Source organism: Mesocricetus auratus, unplaced genomic scaffold, assembly GCF_017639785.1.
Source record: "Mesocricetus auratus isolate SY011 unplaced genomic scaffold, BCM_Maur_2.0 Super-Scaffold_100066, whole genome shotgun sequence".
Taxonomy (NCBI): Eukaryota; Metazoa; Chordata; class Mammalia; order Rodentia; family Cricetidae; genus Mesocricetus; species Mesocricetus auratus.
Genome location: NW_024429235.1, coordinates 1,127,980 through 1,153,853, shown reverse-complemented (window position 1 = coordinate 1,153,853; position 25,874 = coordinate 1,127,980). Strand labels below are relative to the sequence as shown.

The 25,874-nt window shown below is 37.2% G+C and overlaps 1 pseudogene; it reads right to left on the bottom strand.

Moving 5' to 3' along the window:
• The window catches only part of LOC121136343, an 83,795-nt pseudogene extending 58,348 nt beyond the window's left edge, over nucleotides 1-25,447 (bottom strand).
• Between the last annotated feature and the right edge of the window lie 427 nt (nucleotides 25,448-25,874).

The following is a 25,874-nucleotide window of genomic DNA, read 5'->3' as shown; positions in this document are numbered from 1 at the left end:
GTAAACTATATCATCACCTGCAAATAGTGAAAGTTTGACCTCATCTTTTCCAACTTATATTCCCTCGATCTCCTTTTGTTGCCTTATTGCTCTAGCTAGAACTATGACTACAGTATTGAAGAAGTATGGGGAAAGTGGACTGCCTTGTCTTGTTCTTGATTTTAGAGGAATTGCGTTGAGTTTCTGTCCTTTTATTTTGATGTTGGCTGTTGGTTTGATGTATATAGCTTTTATTATATTTAGGTATGTTCCTGTTTTCCCAGATCTCTCCAAGACCTTTACCATGTAGATTTGTTGGATATTGTCAAAGGCTTTTTCTGCATCTACTGAGATGATCATGTGATTTTTGTTTTTCAGATTGTTTATATGGTGGATTACATTGATGGATTATTGTATATTGAACCATCCCTACTTCCCTGGGATGAAAGCTACTTAATCATGATGAATGATTGTTTTGATTTGTTCTTGGATTCGATTTGCCAAGCCTCATATAAAGAGTATGGCAAAGACTCTTCTGCTTCTATTGCATGGAATACTTTGAGAAGAATTGGTAAAAGCTGTTGGTATAGGATGCTCTTTGAATTTCTGGTAGAATTCTGCATTGAGGCCTTCTGGACCTGGGCTTTTTTTTAGTTGGTAGATTTTGATGACTGCTTCTATTTCCATAGGGGTTATAGATGTATTCAAATTGCTTATCTGTTCTTGATTTAATTTTGTCAAGTGATACCTATCCATACAATTGTCCATTTCCTTTAAATTTTCAAATTTTGTGGAGTACAGGTTTTCGAATTATGACCTGATAATTCTCTGTATTACTTCAGAGTCTGTTAGTATGTCCACTTTTTCATTTCTGCATTTGTTAACTATCATGGACACACTCTATTGTTTGGTAAGTTTGGACAAAGGTTTGTCTATCTTGTTGATTTTCTCAAAGAATCAACTCTTCCTTTCATTGATTCTTTGCAGTGTTTTCCTAATTTCTACTTTATTGATTTCACCACTGGATTTGATTATTTCCTGGCATCTACTCCTCCTTGGGGAGTTTGCTTCTTTGTATTTTAGAGCTTTCAGCAGTGCTAGTAATTCTCTAGTATAGGTATTCTCCAGTTTCTTCATGTGGGCATTTAGTGTTCTGAACTTACCCCGTAGTACTGCTTTCAAAGTTTCTCATAGGTTTGTGTATGTTGTTTCTTCATTCACATTGAATTCTAGGAAGTCTTTCTTTTTTATGATTTCTTTGACCCAGGAATGGCCCAGTTTTGCATTATGCAATTTCCTTGCGTTTGTAGGTTTTCTGCAATTTGTGTTGTTGTTGAATTCTAATTTTAACGCATGGTGGTCTGATAAGATGCATGGAGTTGTTCCAATTTTTTGTAGCTGCTGAGGTTTGATATGTTGCCAATTATGTGGTCAATATTTGAGAAGGTTCCATGTGGACGTGAGAAGAAGGTATATTCTTTTTTATGTGGATGGAATATTCTATATATGTTTGTTAATCCCAATTGGGTCATAACTTCTATTAGACCCTTTGCTTCTTTGCTGAGTTTCTTACTGGTATTCATGTCTAGTGGCGAGGATGGCATGTTGAAGTCTCCCACTATGAGTGTATGGGGTTTTTTATGTGATTTGAGTTTTAGTAATGTTCCTTTTACGAATGTGGATGCCTTTGTATTTGGGGTATATATGTTCAAAATTGAGACTTCCATCTCTTGTAGTCTGTTGATAATGCTTTTATATGTAGTACCTGACCATTTGACCAGCTTTTCTTTTTCCAGCCTTCCTTCAGATTGTGTTTTGTCATTGTGTATAATCACAATGTTCTGGTACAGACCCCAGCAACAAGCCAGCATCTGAAAGCCCTGTGGACTGGCTACATAATCACCTCTGCCACCCACTTGACTCTGTTCCCAAAAGACGCACTTTCCTACCTGTTCACACTACCAAATCATCCTCCACTTGACCAACTATGCCCAGCAACATCAACATCCCGTATAGGTACAAGCGTGACCTATTCCAGTTGGAAGAATAGGCAAGAGAATGTTCACCCAGTCACTCATATGAACAAAAGACCAAAATATTATTTTTTATGAGATGTACATCCCTGCAGACCCTGACTCTTGGTGTAGACCAGGCTTAGGTATCCAGAAACTCTCTTAGCCTTCTCTTTCAGTGCATCTCCATTCCTTTGCGTAAGCTTTTATACGTACAAATACTTTCTACCAACGATCACACAGGTCTGGGACTCAAGTGGGAAATTTTCACTGTTTCCAGACTCACATTCTTGTAGCAGTCTGATTGCAGGAGCCTCTCCTCTTGTCCTATCTCCTGGTGACTCTGCTACTTGCTGCAGACTCAGCTAAATCTTCACTGCTGTCCTCTCAGCCTTCCATTTACTCCATTTTCTCTCATTTTTGTGAGCCATCAATTACCAAAAAGGATTCTACTGAAGGTCCCCAGTGGTGGCACTGGTCTGAGACTCAGGTGGGCAGTTCTCACTGTTCTTTCTGTCCTTCATTATGCTTTCTTCAGATTTACTCCAAGTCCCATAGTATCCCATTTGCAGGAGGCCCTTCTACCAATCAATCTCCATTTTATTACAGAACCAGGGTTCCTCTTGCTCTTTCACCCCTGCCTCCCCAGATTTACTATTTATCCTACTGCATCCTCTTTGCAAAAACCTGATGGGGGATACCCTACTGTATGCTGTGAAAATATCTTTCTCTTATTGGTTAATTAATGGTGCTGTTCTGGCCATTGGAAATATAGGATGTAGCCAAGCATGAAGTATAGGCAGGGCTACCATATGAGCTAAATTCTTGGAAGAGATAGGCAGAGAGGATATGCTAGAGAGACACCATGTATCCATCAAAGGATTAATATTCAGGAGCAATACACATAAGCTACAGCCTTGGGGCTATACATGGTTTAATAAATATGTGTAATTAATTAAGGGAGAAATAGCCAATAAGAAACCTGAAACATTGGCTGATGGGAGATAACATTCTGTAAATCTGTCTCTTATTGGTTGTTGAATAAAGCAATGTTGGCAAATATAGAAGCAAGATAGGTGGGACTAGGAGACAAGGAGGATTCTGGGAATGAAAGGCCGAGTCAGACACCATGTAGGCCACTGGCAGAGTAAGAGGTCTGGACCCTTTTCTCTGGGAAGAGAAATACTAAGATTAACAATTATGCGTTAAATACTTAAGTCAGAGCTAGTCAGTAAGAAACCAAGCAAATGGCCAACAGCTTTACAATTGATATAGTGTGCTGTGTGTTATTTGGGGGGACAGTGTGGCAGGGCCCAGGCAACTGGTGGGGAACACTACACTCTACAATTGGCCAAACAGTTTATAATTATATAAGCCTCTGTGTGTTTATTTGGGACTAAATGGTCACAATATGGGGTGAGACAGAAATTACATCTTCAGGAGCCCCACCTCCTGCCACTCCTATATTTCCTGGGGACTCTGCCTCTTGGTGTAGACAGATCCCCTAGGTCTTGCCCACAGTCATCTCAGCATTATATCTAGCTCATCTCAATTCCATTCTGCCAACGACCTACCCACAGAAATACTCTTTACCAGAGACACTAGAGCCACCACAGTTGCATAGGTTCCAGAGAGATTAACAGCTACCAAATAATGGAACAGCCACCCACCAATGACAAGACCAGATTTCAAAACCAAGAAACACCTCACACATTGTAGCTCCAGATGTTTAGAGCCCAGTGCTAAGATACAAACATACAAAGAACCGAAGACAACAAGCCTCCTCCAGAAGCCAGGAAACTTCTTTCTGGAGGCCTTGAGAAATACAATATAGCTGAAGCACAATACAAAAACTTCAAAGATAGCTATTATGAATATGTTCAAGTATTTTGGGGGATATGAATGAAAACGGTATGAAAAACAAACTCTGTGACATACCCTAATAGAGGGAGCCATTATAGGTTTAAAGAGAAATCTGGCACTAGGGAATTTTACAGGGACCCACAAGATTGACTCCATCTAAAAATCTAAGGAATATTTGAGAATGTACCTTAAATGCCCTTCCCCTATAATGAGATTGATGGCTACCTTAAATGTCTTCCTAGAGCCTTCACCCAGTAGCTGATGGAAGCAGAACAAGATATCCTCAGCTAAACACTGAGTCCAACTCCTGGAATCCAGTTGTAGATAGGGAGGAGTAATCAGCAAACAGGTCAAGATCATTCTGGGGAAAGCCACAGAAACAGCTGACCTGAATAAGTGGGAACTCATGGACCAAAGACTGACAGTTAGGGAAACAGCATAGGACTCAATCAGGCCCCCTAAACATGGGTGTCAACTGGGAGGCCAGGGCAGTTCATGGGACTTCTGGCAGTGGAACCAGTATTTATACCTAGTGCACAGGCTTTGGGAGCCTTTTCCCTATGGAGGGATTCTCTCTCAGCCTAGATACTAGGGGAGGGCCCAGGCCCTGCTAAAAATGATGTGACAGGCATTGCTGATTCCCCCATGGGATGCCTCACCCTCCCTTGGGAGTTGAAAGTGCTGTGATGAGAGGTTATTGGAGGGGGCATTAGAGAATGGAAAAGAGAGAGAATTGGGATTGGCATGTAACATATGATTGTTTTTAATTTAAATAAAATTAATAAAAATAAAATAACTCCCCCGAAAATAAAATGAAGTTTGTTGAAACAAAAACAGTAGAATAAAATGATGAAAAATTCAAGGTATTAAAGCAAAATTTATCCATTAATACATTGATTTATTTGGGGTCACAGAGGCTTTTATTTTGCATGTGGAACTACTGATGTTGGCTTCTCATCTGAGGTCCCTCTAGAGATTTCACTGGAGTTGTGAAGGCTCTAAACACTAGCTGGAATGTGAGGTGACAGAAACAATGATTTGAACAAATCACATGATTAAAAAACTGGAGTTTCCAGAAGGGCTCCTAGTAATCAGGTGTGGCTTATAATTTCTAAGGAAGCTGAGGCATGGGAGGGGCAAGCAGTGGGCCATCCTTGAACAATGTCCATGACATCAAAGACAGGTATTAAGGATTGAAGTATTGTATGAATTATTTTCCTTATCAAAACCCAAAATTATCTGTTCAGTATGTCTTTTTTCCTTCCTGGTTTCTAAATCCTTTTTTAAAATGTTTCTTTTGGTGTGTGAATTGCAGGTAGTATATCCGAATTGTATTTGGAACAGGCTGAGAACATTGAAAGAATAATTCACCTGAAGCTTTGCTAGTTTCCTTGGTTCATATTATCTTCTTTGTACCTTGAGACACAGTCTTTAAAAGTTCCCTGAAGGAGTTCAGTGAACCTGCTCTCATTTGGCTACAGCATCTGATGTGCTTGATTTACATATCTACTCATTCTGTATTCGATTTTACTGGAAATTTTTGATGCTGACAGCATCTTCCATCATTTCAGGCTCAGCTCCTAAGTTTTTAATGAGAAAATGAGAGGAGGTCCCTATGTCATCTCCAGTCTGAAAACATGAGAACTTAAAAAGTTACATGCTGTTAAGGCCTCTGGATATCTTCTTAAAACTATATGAATAGTAATCCATGAAAATATATATATGCACATGAAATATGAATTGACATAGAAGCTATGAATGAGAAGTAGAGTGGGGTGAATTAGAATTATATAGGGAGTTTGAGGAGGTGAATTTGAAGGAAGAATTTTTACTATATTATAATTTCAAATTCAAAATTACCCACATAAAAAGCAAAAGGAAACCAAGACAAAACATTCCAGAATACAAGAATGACACATTTCTTTTAATTATTTTGTCTCTGGTATTTGTTTATGTAAATTAGGATACTTTATTAGTAATTCTAAGACACCTCACCTATCATATGACCAAATTTTTGTACATACTTTGCTATCAATGTTCCTACTTATTGAAGTATATTTTGCATACTGATATGTTATTGCCTCTACCTTTCTTTTTTAATTTCAAAGAACCTAAAAAGTCATTGCCACAGACATGAAATGAACAATATATTTTTAAAAGATTAAGTAGACTTCTCTGAAAACACTGACTTCCACATATTTTTTTTTACATTTTATTCTGTTCTGGAATGTGTTCTAGAAATTGATGCAAGCTCAATATTGTGTTGTTTAATTCAGTGTTATGTACTTTTTGGATCATCTAATAATATTAAATAACAGAACTATTGGGTTAACAAAAATTGCTTTATGCATTCTCACCTAAAGATAATAGAAGGTACAGGCATAAAAAGAAATGGAAAGTCAATCTTTTTTTGTGTGAAAACCCACTTAAGAGTTTCATATAAGTGTATGGTTCAGTTCTCTTTGGAAATGCTCCATAATAAGTTCATATTTTCTATATTCGTAGGATTTTTAATTTGGAGAAATAAATACAATGCAAATCCTATCATTTTGGTAACGGAGATACGTTTTTTTATTGGTTCATATGAGCCATTAGTTCATATGGCTATGGAAAAATTCATAAATGTTCTCTAAATTCATTGATTCCCAACCACAGCCACTGTCTTCATTATTTGAGATAAATAGAAATATATACAACTTGTGAGTTCTTCCCATAGTACATTATGTTAGGTGAATTTAACTATTTTTGATGGCACATATTAGGAGGATGTCTTTCATGGGAAAATCATCATGAACATTGGATAGTATTTATGTGTGGTTAGTATCATAATTCCAATAATTTATAGTGTAAATCAGAAAAGGGGTATTAGGATCCATTAGAGTATTGCCCACGTTTTTGCATTGCTAATATTTTCTGTATCTTAAACCTTTTACATGTTGAGAAATTCAGTGTGTTCTGATCTAATAGTGAGCCCGAAATTTCTTCTGTAGCTGAAGTAAGAACATGGACATGTATGATGTAGGCCCAGCTGTCTGAGGAGGTGGGGATGAAGGTAGGGCTCTGGGTCAATCTGGACTGTACTTCAGAAAATCAATGGCATTGCATAGACACAGAAAAAAACATGCTTTTATACCATGTGTTTCACTGATATTATTTGGTGATGATCTCTCCAAGTTAACTTTGCAACATAAAATTTCAAGTGTGTTTAATGATATTGCATGTTTTTCACATCACTGGACACTTCAGCAATTGTGGGCAGAAATGTTTTGTGATCATATAGATTTAATTTACATATGTTTAAAACCTTAGAAATAGACTTTCAAAAAAAAGACTACATATATTAATTGGTTTCAAAAATCTAAGTAAGTTTTTAGCAAAGACTTCCTTAAACCCAAACACAAAAAATGGAGGACAACTTTTTAAGTCAAAGAAAACAAAAGAAACCTATAGAAGACAGTGGAACCTGAAAACATATTTCTGTGTAGGAATTACAAATTGTTATTTAAAGAGAGAAATAAATTTGTTCTACGTTATTGTGATACAAAGACCTTTGTTTAAGTGCTTCAAATTTTCATTTTATTTGTGTAACAGTTTTCCCAAAGTGAGGCTTCTATAAAATATCCATTTTGTCTAACAGCTGTGTGCTTCATTTTACTGTGAATATAGGCTAGCTTTTTTACAGTAATTCTGGCTTCACATCATCTAGATTAGTGAATTCAATATGGCTCCCATAAGAGTTAATACATGAGCTAAAAAAAACACTATTTTGCATATGGCATTTGCCACAGCTGTAGTTATTATTCATGTCAATAAGCTTGAGAAAATATCAATATTTGTACTTAAATGACTCAAATTGTACAGGAGGTTTACAGCCTGGTACAATGGTTAACATTTTTGTTTTCTTCGAAAAGATGTTCAAGAAATAAAAACATGGGAAATGAAACATCTGCACCAGAATTCCAATTCATTCAACTATTGATTCTTACAGCCTGTTCTCTTTGGCCTATTCTTGTCCATGTTTGGAAACTTGCTCATCATCCTGACAGTACGTTCTGACTCCCATCTCCACACACCCATGTACTTCTTCCTCTCTGACCTGTCCATGGTCGATATTGGTTTCATCTCCACCACTATTGCAATGGTGGTCATGGACATTCAAACTCACTGCCCAGTCATCTCTTATGTAGGCTGCCTGACACAGATATCATTGTTTGTAATTTTCAAGGGTATGGATAACATGCTTCTGGCTGTGATGCCATATGACAGGTTTTTGGCCATCTGCCACCCCCTGTATTATCAGGTCATTATGAATCCCAGTCGTTTCGTTGTCTTCCTTCTAGGATCTTTTCTCCTTTGTCTTCTGGAATTATTTTTGCACTATGTGGCAGTATTAGATTTTTCCATCTCTGAGGATATTTTTGAAATTTCAAATTTCTTTTGTGACCCTTCTGAACTACCTAAACTTGCCTGCTTTGATACTGTCACTAATAACATAGTCAGATACTGTGTAGGTGCTCTCTTTGGGTAACTTCCTATTTCCAGAATCCTTTCCTCTTACTTTAAAATAGTTTCCTCCATCATGTGATTATCATCATCAAGTGGGAAGCACAAAGCCTTCTCCGCCTGTGGGTCTCATTTGTCTATTGTTTACCTGTCTTATGGAACAGGACTAGCAGTGTACTGCAGCTCCCCTTTGTCACAATCTCCAAGAAATAATGCAGTGGCTTCAGTGATGTACATTCTTGTCCCACCTATGTTGAACCCCTTCATCTACAGCCTGAGGAACAAGGACCTTAAAATTGCCATAAGGAACATTCTTAACATAGTATTATAATCAGTGATATAATTTATATATTTACATTTGTATATGTATATATTAACTGTATATGTAAATGCTAGTATCTCACCTTATTTCTGATACTTCACAGTATAGCATGACATAGTGATGGTCACTGGGATTGCACATATGATGTAGATGTAAAAGTGCACAAAACTTTGAAGTGGGAGAGATTAAACTTTTATAGGGATGATTGTCAAGCAACATTTTACAATATGAGTGCAATCAACACCTAAAAGTTATGCACAGGACTCAACTGAAAGGGGTCATTCTGTTGAAATTTTGTTTTAGAAATGACAGAGAACCACACTTAACAATCAGACGCCTGAACATAAATTGAACAAGGAAGACAACATGACATGCTAATCTGGAAGGGAAAAGCACAGTGACCTCATCTTTAGAGAAAGTAGAGACTATGAGAGCAGGAGACATATCTACAATTAGATAGAAAGGCAACAGATGTGATATATATGCATGGTGCGTACATGTGAAGTAAGGAGGGAAGGAGGTAGTAACTGTTTGATTTAAATTATAATCTAAATTTTAAAATATTTAAGCAAAATTAATTGAAACTGTAACAAGAGCGACACTTGTCATCCCGGATAATATGCGTAGTACCTGCTACTGGGTTTACTTAGGAAAAATATTATGTGTGTTACTTGATCATTTTTTAAATTTAATTCTCAACATGAACTGTCAATATAGTGATCCTGTTATTGCAAGTGAGAGAATTAAAATTCATGGGCATATATTGACATGAATTAAAATCCACTACTGAAGCATGAGATGGCTGGAGTTCACAATGCACTTGCCCCTTCATAACATCCATGAAGCCACAGCAATATGTCATTGTACAATGTAGAAGAAATGTAGAGGAATATAAGTTTGATTCAATGTGGCTTATATGAGGGGGGATTGATCATGTTGTTAACAAAAAAATAAACTTTACAAATTCGATTAATATTCCAACATTTTATGTTTTTCCATATTACATCATTTAATAATGACACAATTATGTTTAGTGGCTCCATTCATTATGTAAATTTTAATAAATATTTTACTTTAAAGCACATTTTCTGTATCTACTACAAATTGTATGATGTATACTACAAGGAAACTTTAATAACATATGCAAAATTTAAGGTATTATTGGTTAAAAAAGCAAACATGGCACTTTCAAAAAGCATGACTTTCATATAGCAGGAAAACTCCTTGGGAAAAAGAAACACAGTCACTTTGTCATCATGAACTATTAATTTCAATTTGGCATCTAGACAATACTCCCCCTGGATATCTTATGGGGCTTTAGTTATTCTAAACAGAGGTAAACTATATTATGATCTCTGTTATGTTGGGGTAAACTTAAATGCTTTCTTCTTTTCTTTAACTAGAAAGAGTTTTTATTTAAGAAAGAATGTACTTCATAATGATCCTGGACTTTCATACAATATGATTTTTTCAAATACTGTAATATTGAATGCCAATAATAAAATTTGCATGGAAACATGAGAAATTAACCCACAAAGAGTCTCTCTGCTCCTATCTCCAGTGGAAGAAGGAAAAAATCTCTTATAGACTGTCAGATTCTGGATGGGCTGGTCTGCTGGGATGGGTTCCCCTTCTCCCCCTCCTCTCCCTACCCTGAGAACATCAGACCTCAGGCGTCTCTGAACAGGGTTTGAGAAGGTGGGCTGGAAAATGCCACATTATTTCTTTAGAAGGAGATTGATTGTTATCATTAACCATTCATAATCGACCCCATTTAAATGAAAAAACTTTGATAAACAGTGTTTAGGAATTTGGGTCATTCTCTCCAAACTGCATCCTGCTCTTTGGGGCCACTGCCAAATCAATGGGGATCCTGAGAAAACGCACAAACCTGGCCAAATCCTGGCTGTAATAGTCTGCAAGAATGCATTGTCCCTGCTGTTTTAATCTTCGATTACATGGGCCACTGCTTTAGGTGGTCTTGCTTCATCAAAATATATTAGTGTGGAAGGAATTCACAGCTTTTCTTTTTCTGAGAAAACAAAGGTAACCTGTCCTTAGACTTAAATTTTGAAGTCAAAGCATTTTCAAATATATAAACTGGAGGCAGCTTGTTGTGGTGCACCACTTTAATCCCAGCACTTGGGAGGCAGAGGCAGGCAGATCTCTATTAAGTTTTGTGCATGGTGCTAGACATGGATCTATCCGCATTCTTCTACATGCCAGCATCCAGGTATGCCAGCACCATTTGCTGAAAATGCTTTCTTTTTCCCATGTATAATTTCAGCTTCTTTGTCAAAAATCAAGTCTTTGTAAGTGTGTGGGTTCATATAAGGGTTTTTAATCCGATTACATTGGTCTACCTGTCTATTTTTGTTCCAATACCACGATGTTTTTAGAACTATAGCTCTATAATAGAGTTTGAAGTGAGGGATGGTGATGCCTCTGAAAGTTGCTTTATTGAACAGGGTTGTTTTGCCTATTCTGTGACTTTTGTTTCTCCATATAAGTATTGTTATTTCAATGTCTGTGAAAAATTTTGCTGGTATATTGATGGGGATTGTGTTGAATCTGTAGATTCCTTTTGGCAAGATTGCTATTTTTACTGTTAATCCTACCAATCTAAGAAAATGGGAAATCTTTCCATTCTCTGGTATATTCTTTAATTTATTTCTTTAAAGACTCAAAGTTCTTGCTGTACAGGTCTTTCACTTATTTGGTGAACATTATCCCCAAATATTTTATGTTGTTTGGGGCTATGGTAAAGTGTTATGTTTCTCTGATTTATTTCTCAGCACATGTATCATCTATATACAATAGGGATACTGATTTTTTTAGTTAACCTTGTATCCTGAAACTTTGCTGAAAGTGTTTATCAGCTGTAAGAGTTACTTTGTAGAGTTTTTCAAGTCACTTATTTAAACTACCATATCATCTGCAAATAGTGCAAGTTTGACTTCTTCCTTTTCTTTGTTTTGACTTTATTGATTTCAGCCCTCAATTTGACTATTTCCTGGTGTCTAGTCCTCCTAGGTGAGTTTGCTTCTTTTTGTTCTAGAGCTTTCATTTGTGCTGTTAATTCTCTAGTGTGACTATTCTCCAGTTCTTTTCATATGTGCACTTAGTGCTATGTACTTTCCTCTTAGTACTGCTTTCAAAGTGTCCCATAATTATGGGTATATTGTGTATTCATTTTCATTGAATTTTAGAATGTTTTTAATTTCTTTATTTCTTCCTTGACCTAAGAATACAGCAATCGAGTGTTGTTCCATTTCCATGAGTTTGTAGGATTTCTACAATTTGTGTTGTTGTTAAACTCTAATTTTAAACCATGGTGGTCTGATAAGTTACAGAGGGTTATTCCATTTTTTGTACCTGTTGAGGTTTGCTCTGTTGCCAAGTATGTTGTCGATTTCAGAGAAGGTTCCATGTGGCCCTGAGAAGAAGGCATATTCTCTTGTGTTTGTGTGGAATGTTCTATAGATGTCTGTTAAACCCAATTGGGTCATAACTTCTGTTAGTTCCTTTCTTTCTTCTTTGGGTCCTGTCTGGTCGTTCTGTCTAGTGGTGAGAGTGGGGTGTTGAAGTCTCCCACTATAACTGTGTGAGCTCTTATGTGTGATTTGTGTTTTAGTAATGTGTCCTCTGCGAACATGGGCGCCCTTGTAATTGGGGTATAGATGTTCAGAATTGAGACTTCATTCTGATGGGTTTTTTCTTTATTTTTTCCTTATCCTTTCTTTTTTAGATTTTTTATTATTTTAATTTTAAATCTTCCATCTCTTGTATTCTGTTGCTTATGCTTGTATCTGTAGTACCTGACTTTTGCCCATGTTTTCTATTCCTAGCATTCCTTCAGACTTTTTTATTGTCTGTATTTCATCTTTCAACCCTTGCACTATTTGAATTGTTTCTTGCAAATATTGCTTTTTCTTTTCCTCTCTTCTGCTACCAAGAAGCTGTGTTGTTTCTTTTATTTGTTTTCAGAATCCCCTTTTAAAACTTCGGTCATGTTCTACATGGATATTCATGCCTCACTTTGTGCCACAGCACAGCAGCAACATGAACAACAATAACCAGCAACAACAGCTACTGAAAATAATTAATTTTGGAAATCTGCAAAGTTTTAAACACCCACATTGAAAGTATAATCAAAGATGAACATGTTTGGAATATTAATTTAACATTTCATGCAATCTCACTCCCCAGTCCTTAGGTTAACTCTGCAATTTGCCATTTAAACAATTATTTCTCATTAATGATTTTCCAGATCTAAGATAAAATGACCTTGTATCAATTCAGCACTGAAGTGCCTAATAGTATCCCAGAGAGACAGGGCCTCTTGTTTTAAGTTAAAAATAAAATAATAGTTAAATTTCTTCCCTCTGTTCTTTTTAGAAGTAATTTTGGAGGAACCTCACTGTTGGATGCTAGCTATTTCCCCAGCTGTCAAAGTGCCTGAAAGTGTCCTATGTTCATATTCTTAGGTCTAATGTGGGTGCATGCCATGGATGGATACTCATTTAAGGCCATGAAAGAATTCTAATGAATTTTGATTTGGGCATTAAAAAATTCTCTCTTCTTAGTTTTCCTGATTACCTACCCAGGACTTGTAATTCTCTCTCTCTCTCTCTCTCTCTCTCTCTCTCTCTCTCTCTCTCTCTCTCTCTCTCTCTCTGTCTCTATTTCTCTCTCCTTTGCCTCTCTCTATTTCTGTTTATGTATCTCTATCTTTCTAATTCTTGCTGGAGCCTCGTTAGTCAGAGATTTTTTTAATAGAACTCCAGATCAGTTTCATTCAAACTTTCAAATACATTGGAATCACTTGAAGGACTTAACAAAACAAATAATCTAGCAAGTCTTCTATTGAGAGATCACCTAAGGCAAGGGGCTCATGAGAACAAGGCTGGACTTTGCAACAAAGTGAGACATTGTTTCAAGTAAAATGTAAGTAGATGTTTGGAGATGTGGTTTTGTTCTTCAGGTTATGGCAAACCTCTGCTCCAATGGGCCTGGCTTGCCTAAAACTGGACTTCTTGCAAGAAGCATCATGAACTCTTACATGGCCAGCTTGAGGACCACTGCTGATCACATTGAAATGTGGGACCCATGACATGGCTTCAGGATTGCCAACCAAGTCAGTGATGTGAGGGTACAGGGAAACCCCCTTTGCTACAGCAGCAGTTTTTGAAACAGCCAGGGACATTTCCAGTATGGCATTTGCACCAAATTTAGATTTATTTTCAGTGTTGTCCATCTCATTGTTCAGTTTATCCATCTTCTTTTGTTCCACAACATTCAGTATTTTCCTACCAAAAGCAGGTGCAATAGTCTTGTTGATATGCTTAACAACCGAGGAGACCACTTCCCAATTTTCTCTTGTTCCATAACAGTTTCTTTAAAGTTCTCTTTAGATTTAAAAATTCCTCATAAAATTCTCCAACAGTTCCTTTTTAAAAGTATGTAAAATTTCCTTCTAAAAGTTCTTTAAAAGTATCTGTTAGGAATAAAGAATAATGGGTTGGGTCTGAAGGTGGCAGGTGTACAAACCCATATTAGGACCTTGAGGATTGTGGTCCTGGAGTAGGAGATGGTCTGTGGGCTGATGTGTAAGCAGACACTCATAATGACGGTTTTATTGAGGGAATCATAAAATAAGGTAAAGAGACATAGAGACAGAGGATAGAAAGAAGAGGGAGACAAGAAATATCCCATCTGTTCCAGGGTTTACAGTGGGAAAGAGAGTTTAAGTGGGTAGGGATCTTTCTATTAAAGGGGCCTTTTGCATCTGCAAATGTAAACTAGGTAGTCCTGGAACCCTGTGCTGACCAGGGTACTGCCTGAGTGCCATCTGCCAGGTGGCAGAAGCCGGCCTGTATAATGCCTGAATCTTTATAGTGACTTTAATATTCTCTGTAAGTTCCTTTTAAAAGTTATCTCAAAAAAAGAAGTTATCTCAAAGGCCCTCTTAAAAGTCTCAAAAAATTCCTTTTAATGTCACATGTCTTCTAGTTTGTATATCCACAGGCACATTTAACAACTCTCTGAAAATAGGGTGTGAATATCTCTGAGAGCAAGGAAGGCTGATAGAACCTTGAGAAAAGCTATGCTTCACATCTCCTCCCTGGAGGTGACTTTCAAAACATCCTGGCAAACTTAAGTCTTGGGGGGGGACATGACTTGTAACACGTGTGGTTAACTGATTAAAAGCGACTTCTAGCATTATACCAAAGAGAATAACTAAGGCTAGGTAATGTGAGATTTGGAGGCTACAGCTCTTATCATTGATGCCCAGTGAAAAGGAATAACTTTCTCTAGAGCCTATTTGTATTCGGATGATAATTATTTAGCATTGTCTTTTTTGCTTAGGATTGTTTTGTGGTTCCCTATGAATTTTTAGGGCAGTTTTATTCTGTTTATATGAAGAATGAAGTGGGGATATTTTATTGAATTTTATTGACTTTGTGAATAGCTTCTGGTATAATGGTCATTTTCACAATGTTAATTCTACAAATGCATGTTCATGGATGTCTTTTTCAGTTTCTATTGTTTTTCTCTCTTTTTCTTGAGAGGATTAAAATTTTTACTGCAGAGGTCCTTCACTTCCTTGGTTAGGTATATTCCTGGAGACTTTATTTTCTTTGAGGCTATTGTGAATGAAAGTATGCCCATGATCTCCTTCTCTGCATGTTTGTTGTTAGTATGTAGAAAAGCTATGACTTGTGTGATTTTCTATATACTGCAGTATTGCTGAATTTATTTCTCATTTCTAGAAATTTTCTGGTAGAGTTTTTGGTATGTCTAATATAAAGAGTGGCTGTTTGAATAAGAATGGGATAGGCTCTTATATTTGAATTGGTAGTGTTGAGTGGGATTGGCTCTATTTGAAAATATTAGAAGGATTAGGATGTGAGCTGATTCTACATGAAGAAATACTTTGCTCAGCTTAGACCCAGGAGTGTGGGGGTGGTGATGTGCCTTGGTCCTACCTCAATTTGATTATGGGACATAGTTAGTTGACTTCCTAGGGAACACTTTACTTTCTCTGAGGATCAGGTATGGATAGGAGTAGAGGAGGGAGGGAAACTGGGATTGGGTTGTAAAATGTAGATTAATAAAAAAGAAGAAAGAAAAGGATGTGTGGTCCTGTTGGAAGAAATGTGACACTGGCTTTGAAGTTTCTAATACCCATCCCAAGCCCAGTGTCTCTCTTGACTTGCAGGTCAGGATTTAGCTCTCACCTTCTTTTCCAGATCCATGAGTGTCACCATGTTCCCCACCATGATGATTATAGACTAAACCTCTGAAAATATAAACAATCCCCTAATTGAATGTTTTCTTTTATAAGCTTCTCAGCAACAGAATACTGACTGGGTCATATATAGTATAATGTAATCTATAAAAAAGGATAATTTGAATTTTTCTTTTCACAATTTGTATCACGTTCATTTCATTCTCTTGCCTTATTGCTTCATTTAATTAGTATATTCACCACTATGATGAAAAAGATTGGGGATAGTGAACATCCCTGTTTCATTCCATACTTCAGTGGGATTCAAGCTCTTTACCATTTAGGATGATGTTGGCTATGGGTTTCATGATAATTTTTATAATTTGAGGTATGCCTATAGGGCTGGTCCTGGCAGAATCCAAGAAAGTGGCTGTGGCTTTTTTGGGTTTGGTGATGGTGGATATGGTGGTGATGGTGATGGTGAGGTGGTGGTCAGTTCAAGCCAGGGCATATGATGTGGGTCCTGCAGAAACCTAGATCTCTAATTTAATTCTTGAATTTTGTTTATTCTTTGGAAACTTCATATCCTCTATATGTCTGTGTGTCTGTCTGTTTATCTCTCTGTATTGTATTCATTTATACCTATCTATCATTTTCTTTTCATCCACCAACTCTTTCCACATCCTTCCCCCTTCTTACGTACACATATTGATGATCATTCTCAGTCTTAAAAAACTGGAACTAAAAACAAAATGAAAAATAGACATACTCTCTTTATTCTAACACAGATGACTGCTTTGTCAGGATGGCCATTTTCATATATATCTTTTTTAGTTTATGAGCATAGGGTCCTTTCTATCTACTATTGTCTAAATTTCTATCTTCAGTGTTTTAATGTTCATTATAAGATTTTAATTTTTTGTGCCTAGTTTGAATGATATTTTTCTCCACATTTTTTAAACCACACTTTCTTTCTAACTACTGATTTTTGTTTGTTAATTTTATGATCTTACTTACTTACTCTTAATTTTTTTGTTTGTAAATTTTATGATCTTTCATTGTGATAACATTATTTGATGTTCTGGAAATTTTCTGATGAGATGTTTGCTCTCTATTATATACCGAAAAATGTTATCTGAAAAGAAGGAGGCCTTAACTTTTTTCTTTCCTCTTTTATTCATTTTATCCAGCTATAGCTAAGACTTCAAACACTGTATGAATAGGAATGCACAAGAGAGGAAATAATTGCAATAAATTAGCAGGAGCTGAAGGGAAAAAAGAGAAAATCCTTAGGGGTGAATAAACATTGCATTGGATACAAGCATGAAATTGTTACTGGGCATAAAACATATTCAACAAACTCATAGAAGAACACAACCTAAAGTAAGGAATGTCAATGAAAGTACAAGAAAGTGGAGTCCCCTTGCCACATAATAATCGAAAACCCAAACATACAGAATAAAGAAAGGATATTGAGAGTAGCAAGGAAAGTGCCAAGTAACATCTAAAGGCAAACCTATCAGAATTACACATGACTTCTCCATGGTAATGTGAGAGCCAGAAAGTCATGGATAGATATTCTACCAACTCAAAGAGACCAGAGATGCCAGCCCAGACTACTATAACCAGCAAAGTTTTCAATCACTATAGATGGAGAAAACAAGACATTCCATTACAAAACCAGATGTACACAATACATATCCACTAATCTAGTCCTGCAGGAAGTTCTGGAAGGAAAGCTCCAACCCAAGGAAGTTAACTACACCCACAATAACACAGACAATAGATAATCCCACTTTACCAGCAGCCAAAAGAAAAGGAGGAGGAAATCCCCACATAATACCACCACCACAAACAACAAATCCAAAAAAAGAATGAACAATCATGGTCATTAATATTCCTAAGTATTAATGGTTTTGACTTGCCTATAAAAATTCACAGGATATGAATACAGTATCTTCTGCTGCATACAAGAAACACACCTCAATTTCAAAGATAGATGATACCTCGGAGTTAAAAGTTGGGAAAAGCTTTTCCAACCGAATAGGCATAAGACAGAAATGCCTGTAGCCATTTAAATTAGACTTTAAATTAAAATCAATCAAAAGAGCTGAAGGAGGTCATTTCATAGTCATCACAGGGGAAATCCATTAAGATGATGTCTCAATTCTGAGCATCTATGCCCTAAATACAAAGACATTCACATTTGGAAAAGAAACATTAGTAAAACTCAAATCACACACAAAACCCCAGATACTTATAGTAGGAGACATCAACACCCCATTCCTACCACTAGACAGAAGCTTAATAAAGAAACAAAGGAAATAATAGAAGTTAGACTCAATTGTTTTTAACAGTCACCTATAGAACATCCATACACAAAAGAATATACCTTCTTCTCAGTGCCACATGGAGTCTTCTCTAAAATCGAAAGTATACTCAGCAATATAGCAAACCAAAATATATACAAAAAAGGGGAAGAACCCCCTGTATCTTATCTGACCATCATACTTTAAAGTTAATATTCAGCAACACAAATTGAATGAACCCTACAAACTCATGGAAATTGAACAATGCACAATTACAACATTCCTGGGTCAAGGAAGAAATAAAGAATGAAATTAAAGACTTCCTAGAATTCAATGAGAATGAAGACACAGCATAATCAAACTTATGGGACCCTGGAAGCAGTGATAAGAGGAAAGTTCATAGCACTAAGTGACCACACAAAGAAACTGGAGAAGAGCCACACTAGAGAATTAACAGCACAGCTTAATTCTCTAGAACAGAAAGAATTAATCTCACCCTGGAGGATTAGGTGCCAGGAAATAATCAAATTGAGGGTTGATAACAATTTAGTAGACACTAGGAAAACAATACAACAATCAATGTAATGAAGACTTGATTCTTTGAGAAAATTATCAACATAGACAAATCTTTATGCAAACTTACCAAAAGGTAGAGAGTGAACATGCAAATTAACAAAATCAGAGATGAAATAGGTGACAAAACATTAGACACAGAAAATCCAGAGAATCATCAGGTCATACTTTGAAAACCTGTACTCCATGAAATTGGAAAATCTAAGTGAAATGGAGAATTTTCTGGACAGATATCACTTACCAAAACTAAATCAAGAGCAGATAAGTAATTTGAGTAGACCTATGTCGCCCGTGGAAACAGAAGAAATCATCAAAAGTCTCACAACCAAAAAAAAAATACCCACTGCCACATGGTTTCAGTACAGAATTCTACCAGAAATTTGAAGATCATCTAATACCAATTCTCCTAAATATATTAAACAACATAGAAGTGGCAGAGTCATTGCCAAAATTTTTAATGACGTTTCAAGGCACAACTAAGAAAGAGAACTACAGACCAATCTCCTTCATGAACATTGATGCAAAAATAGTCATTAAAATACTGACAAATGGAATTCATGAACACACCAGAAAAATCATTCAACATGATCAAGTAGCATTCATCCAAGAGACGTAGTGATGGTTCAACACCAAAAATCCATGAATGTAACCCACCATATAAATGAGCTGAGAAAGAAAAACCACATGATCATCTCACTAGATACTGAAATCCAACATCTCTTCATGATAAAGGTCTTGGAGAGATCGGGGATATGAGGAATATAATAAACATAATAAAAACAGATACAGCAAACCAACAGCCAACATAAAACTATATGGAGAGAATCTCAACATGATTCCTCTAAAATCAGGAACAAGACAAGGTTGCCCACTCTCTCCATTCATCTTTAATATTGTACTTGAAGTTCTTGCTAGAGCAATAAGACAACAAAAGGAGATTAAGAGGATACAAATTGGAAAGGACGAAGTGAAACTTTCACTATTTGAAGATGATATGATAGTTTACATAAGTCACCCAAAAGACTCTACCAGAGAACTCATACAGCTGTTCAACACCTTCAGCAATGTGGCAGGATACAAGGTTAACTCAAAAAAATCAGTAGCCCTACTATGTATAGACAATAAATAGACTGAGAAAGATATCAGAGAAACATCACCCTTTCTAATTGCCAGAAACAACATAAAATACCTAGGGTAATGCTAATGAAACAAGTGAACAACATGTATAACATGAGTTTTTATAGAAAGAAATTAAAGAAGATACCAGAAAATTGAAAGATCTTCCATGGTCTTGGAAAGGAAGGATCAATGTAGTAGAAATGGCAATCTTTTTTTTTTTTTGGTTTTACGAGACAGGGTTTCACTGTATTGTTTTGGAGGCTGTCGGTCCAGCCTGGCCTCGAACTCACAGAGATCCGCCTGCCTCTGCCTCCCGGGTGCTGGGATTAAAGGCGTGCGCCACCACCACCCGGCAGAAATGGCAATCTTACCAAAAGCAATCTACAGATTCATTGCAAATCCTATCAACATCCCAACACAATTCTTCACAGATCTTGAAGAACTATATGTAACTTTATATGGAAAAACAAAATACCCTGAACAGCCAAAACAACCATGTACAGTAAAGGAACTTATGGAGGCATCACCATCCCTGACTTCAACATCTATTACAGAGTTATAGTCCTGAAAGCAGCTTGGTATTGGCACAAAAAAAAGACAGGTCGTCCAATGGAATTGAATTGAAAACCCTGATGTGAATGCACATACCTATGAACACCTATTTTTGACAAAGAAGCTAAAATTATACATTGGAAAAAATAAAACATCTTCAACAAATGGTGCTGGCATAACTGGATGCTGGCCTGTAGAAAACTGCAGAAAGAACCGTATCTATCACCATGCACAAAACTTAAGTCCAAGTAGATCAAAGACCTCAACATAAATCCAGCCACACTGAACCACTTAGAAGAGAAATTAGGAGGTACCATCAAATGAATTGGTACAGGAAACCTCTTCCTGAACATAACACCAGTAGCCCAGACACTGAATTTGACAATTTATACATGGGAATCCCTGAAATTGAGAGGCTTCTGTAAGGTGAAAGACACAGTCCATAAGAGAAAAACAGCAGCCCACATAATGGGAAAACATCTTCAACAACCCACATGTGACAGAGGGTTGATTTCCAAAATATACAAAGAACTGAAGAAAGCTAGTCACCAAAACACCAAATAATCCGATTAAAAATGGAGTACAAAACTAAATAGGGAATTCTCATTAGAGAAATCTAAAAAGGCTGAAAAGACACTTAAGAAAGTGCTTAGTCATCAGGGATATTCTTTTCAAAAGAACTCTGAGATAGCATCTTTCTTCCTTCAGAATGGTTAAAATAAAAAACACACATGACAGTCTATGTTGGAGAGGCTGTGGAGAAAGGGGAACACTCCTTCTTTGCTGGTGGGAGTGCAAACCTGTGGAAATCAATATGGTGGCTTCTCAGGAAAATTGGAATCCGTCTACCTCAAGACCTAGCACTTTCACTCTTGACCCTATACCCAAAAGATGCACATTCATACAACAAGGCATCTGTTTAACTATGTTCATAGTAGCATTATTTGTAACAGACTGAACATGGAAGCAAACTAGATACTCCTCCTCTGAAGAATGGATAGAGAAAATGTTGCACATTTACAAAATGTAGTACTATTCAGTGGAAAAAACCAATGGAATCTTGAAATTCAAAGGCAAATGGATGGTACTAGAAGAAATCTTCCTGAGTTTGGTAACCCAGTCACAAAAGACAAACATAGTATGTACTCACTGATATATGGATATTAGACATAGAACAAAGGATTTTCAGTCTACAATTCATACCACCACAGTAGCTAGGAGACAAGGAGGACCCAAAAAGAGACATATACATGGTTCCCCAGAGAAGGGGAAAGGGACAAGATCTCCTGAGAAATTTGGCAGCATGGGGGTGCGTGAAGAATGAGTTAGCAGAAAGAGTAGGGTAGAAAAGGAGGGGAGAGGATATAAGGAAGCAGCAAGTTTGCGTTGGGTGAAGACTAGTGTAGAGCAAGATAAGCAATACCATAATAGAGGGAATCATAAGTTTATAGAGAGATCTGGTGCTAGGGAAATCTCCAGAAATTTACAAGGATGTCAAAACCAACAATCTAAGCAAAAGTCGAGAGGCTACCTTAAATACCCTTCCCCAATAATGGGATTGATGACTACCTTATATGCCATCTTAGAGTCTACATCCAGTAGTTGATGAAAACAGAGACAGACAGATACCCTATGCTAAACACTGAACTGAACTTCTGGAACCCAGTTTCAGAGAGGGAGGAGTGATGTTCAAAAAGGTGAAGAATGGGCTGGTGAAACCCACAGAAATATGTGACCTGAACAAGGGGAAGCTCATGGACCCCAGACTCTTTGCTGGAAAGCCAGTACGCAACTGATGCAGACACCCTGCACATGGGTCTCAGGTAGGACACCTGGGCATTCTATGGGGACTCTTGTAGTGGATCAGTATTTATCCCTATCTTATGAATAGACTTCCAGAGCCCATTCCACATAGAGGGAATACTCTCTCTCCCTAGACACATGGGGGAGGGCCTAGGCCCTGCTCCAAATGATGTGACACACTTTAAAATTGCCCATGGAATGCCTTACCCTCTCTGGGGAGCTTTAGGCTTAGGATGGGATTGGGGACAGTGGGGGTCATGTGAGGAGGGGATGGGGAGGGAACTGGGATTTACATGTAAAACAAGCTTGTTTCTAATTTAAATTTTAAAAACATAAGAATAAAACACAGAACCAGAAAAAAGAAAACTTTGCAACGTGGGACTTTACTGGAGGAAGTCAGTCAATGATGGCTGCTCTCAGATCCTTCCTGACCACATTGATATAAATCAATCTGCTCTAGCATCATCTGCTATGATGCACTGAAATTTCTGAAACTGAGCAAGATAAATCTGTCCTCATTTTAAAAAACTGGTTTTTAAGCTAAGTATTTTGCATATAGGGTTCCTTAATTGTTCAAATAGAATTTTAAATTTCCCTGTTCTTATTCTTCTTTGGTATTAGTAAATTGTATCTTTGTAAATAAAGCCTTGGGAGCATTAGTATACTTATAAAGGGAGTTTTGAGTCCAAAAATGTTAGGAAACAACCGATTTAAAGTTGCATTATAAAACATTTTCAATTTTGGCTATAAGAAATGAGGGGGAATGTCTGATATCTGAAAATCCTGAAGTTAGATTGGAGTGGTTGACCATATGTTATTTACTACTTACTGGTCTTAATGATAAGTGGCCTTGCAAGATGTGAATCCTTAAGTGCAGAGGAGGAGATTGTGGAAGTCCCATCGATCACGGGATTTTCTTTTCCCTGGGGAATATCTTTGGGTCAATTATCTTAGTTACTGCTTGTTAAAACTAGCAAAATATTCATTAAAGACTACAAGTTTCACAGTTCCATGTTCTTTTATACAGACCCTAATGATGTTTTATAATCTTTGTCTCCAGCAGCAAAAAAGTACCTTTTGTATAAGGCAAATTTTTATGTACATGAGTTGGATCCTTGTGTTTTAGCACTTCTTTTCTCCACAGTGTGTTTTATTGTCCATTTTCCTGGCCTATGTATGAGAGACCATCACAAGTCTTCAGAGCTTATCAACAAGGTGATTTTATGCAGTCAGGGTACGGATAGGTCTGAATATTGGAACAGTGGCTGTGAACTATCTTTAGGAAATAAAAAAATAATATAAAAAAGGAAACTGGCTTAAATGGGATGGAAATGGGGGTTGAGACAGGGATGGGTGGACAAGGGAATAGAGGAAAGGAGTATTAACACTGAAATTATTTTGAAATAGTTACTTGGAAACTGACTACTGTAGAGCTTGTTAAAACACATACAAATCACATATAAAATGTTTAAATAGATTGTGTCTTTAATGGGGCAACAATGTCTCTACTACTCATGACACTTTAATGAATAGAAATCAAGACAAAGCAAGCAAGCAAACAAGCAAGCAAGCAAACAAACAAACAAACAAAAACAAAATAAATCCGATGCCAGGAATGGGTTAAGCCCTTTGGAGTGAGAAGGTTCACAAATCCTCAAATATTATAGGCTATTAACATTGACAGTGCTCTTGGTTACTGCCCAGAATTTGATGGAAATCCCCTGTGACTGAGGACATCACTTACTATAATAGAACATACCTACTTGCTAATTTTCATAACAATGCAATGCACACTGCCAGAGGAGAAATATAGTCACCAATTTGGTTGTTTGAATGAGAATGCCCCCCATTGGCTTATATTTTGTATGCTTAATAGCAAAGAATGAAACTGTTTGGTAAGGATTAGGAGGTGTAGCCTTGTTGTGTACCTTTCCCTCTCCATCATCCCCTTCATCCCTCCATCTCTCTTCCCTCCATTTATCTTCCTCTTATTCCCTCCCTTTCTCTCTTCCTTTCTCCCTTCTTCTTGTCTCTTTTGCTTAATAACCAAAACCCAACTGTGTTTTTATGGTGCTTTTGGTTTCCTTTTTTAAAAGTCCCCTCTTGCCGGGCAGTGGTGGCACACACCTTTAATCCCAGCACTTGGGAGGCAGAGGCAGGCAGAACTCTGTGAGATGGAGACCAGCCTGGTCAACCAAGCTACACACAGTAAATTGAAATAAATATTTTAAACAGGGAATTCCAAGTAACTAGCTTTGCATCAGTCTTTTCTTTGCTTCCAGAATGACTATACTTAATGAGGATTCATGAGTATTGAGCCAAGAAAGGAATGGAGAGAATAAAACATTGTGGAAAGGAAGATGAGTTCACGATTAATTCTGGAGCCTTGTTAGTCATAGCTTTTTCAACAGAAACCCAGAGAAGTGACTTTCAAATTTAGAATGTGTTGGAATCACTTGAAAGACATAGTGAAATACAAACACCTAGCAAGTCCTCTGTTGAGAGCTCACCTATAGCAGGGGCATCATGAGAACAAGGCTGGACTGGGCAACAGAGTGAGACATTGTGTAAGCTAAAAAGTAAGAAGATTGGAGATGTGACTCTGCTCCTCAGGTTGTGGGAAACCTCTGCTCCAATGAATACTGCTTCCCAGAACCAGGACACCCTGCAGGCAAGATCATGCACTCTTGCATTAGCAACTCATTATCAGCATGAGATCCACTGTTGATCTCATTGAAATGTGGGACCCATGGGATGACTTAAGGTTTGTTATAGAAGTCAGTCCTGCCTGGGTACAGGCAAACTCCCATTTCCATAACACCAGCTTTTTAGACAGCCAGGGACACTTACATTAGGGCATTTACACCAAATTTAGATTTATTGTCAGTGCTGTCCATGTGAATGATCTGTTTTTCCATCTTCTCTTGTACCACAACATTCAGTTTCTTTCTGCCCAGAGGAGGTCCAATAGTCTTATTGATGTGTTCAAGAATCTAGGAGACACCCTTCCCCAGTAGCAGGCATAATCATTGTCAAGGAGGTCTTGGGCCTTATGAGGCCCAGTTGAGGAACCACTGGCACAGCAGTGTGGAAGAGACATTTTGAGGTGCAGAGATCAACGTCAAGGGTGGGATACCCCGAGATCAACAATCACTTTGGCATGAATCTTGAAAATAGACATGGTGCATTTTTGGCCTTTGGATTGCAACATAAGAAACAGGTTTCTGCAGACATAGAAGAAAGCATTGTACATATTAATAATAATAAAAAGAATTACTAATGGGAGTCCAAACAGAAATACAATAGGAAATGAACAATTTAGTATGTCTATAATAACCTCAAAGCTAACCTCTTGAGAACATTCAACTTCTCTTCTGCTTCATCCATTAACCCAGGAATTCCTTAGAGACAGCAATATTGGGGACCAGTATGAGTCTTCACCAGTTCTGTGCAGTGAGTTTCTAAGGTTACTTAATTTTAATTAGTCAGCAGGTCCCTCTGGGTCATCAGCTTGATCTCTGTAATTCAGGACAGTATAACCCTGTTTGCTCGTCCTACAATGTTCTTGCATTAGGAAGCTCCTGTTATTATATTCATTTCATGATTCA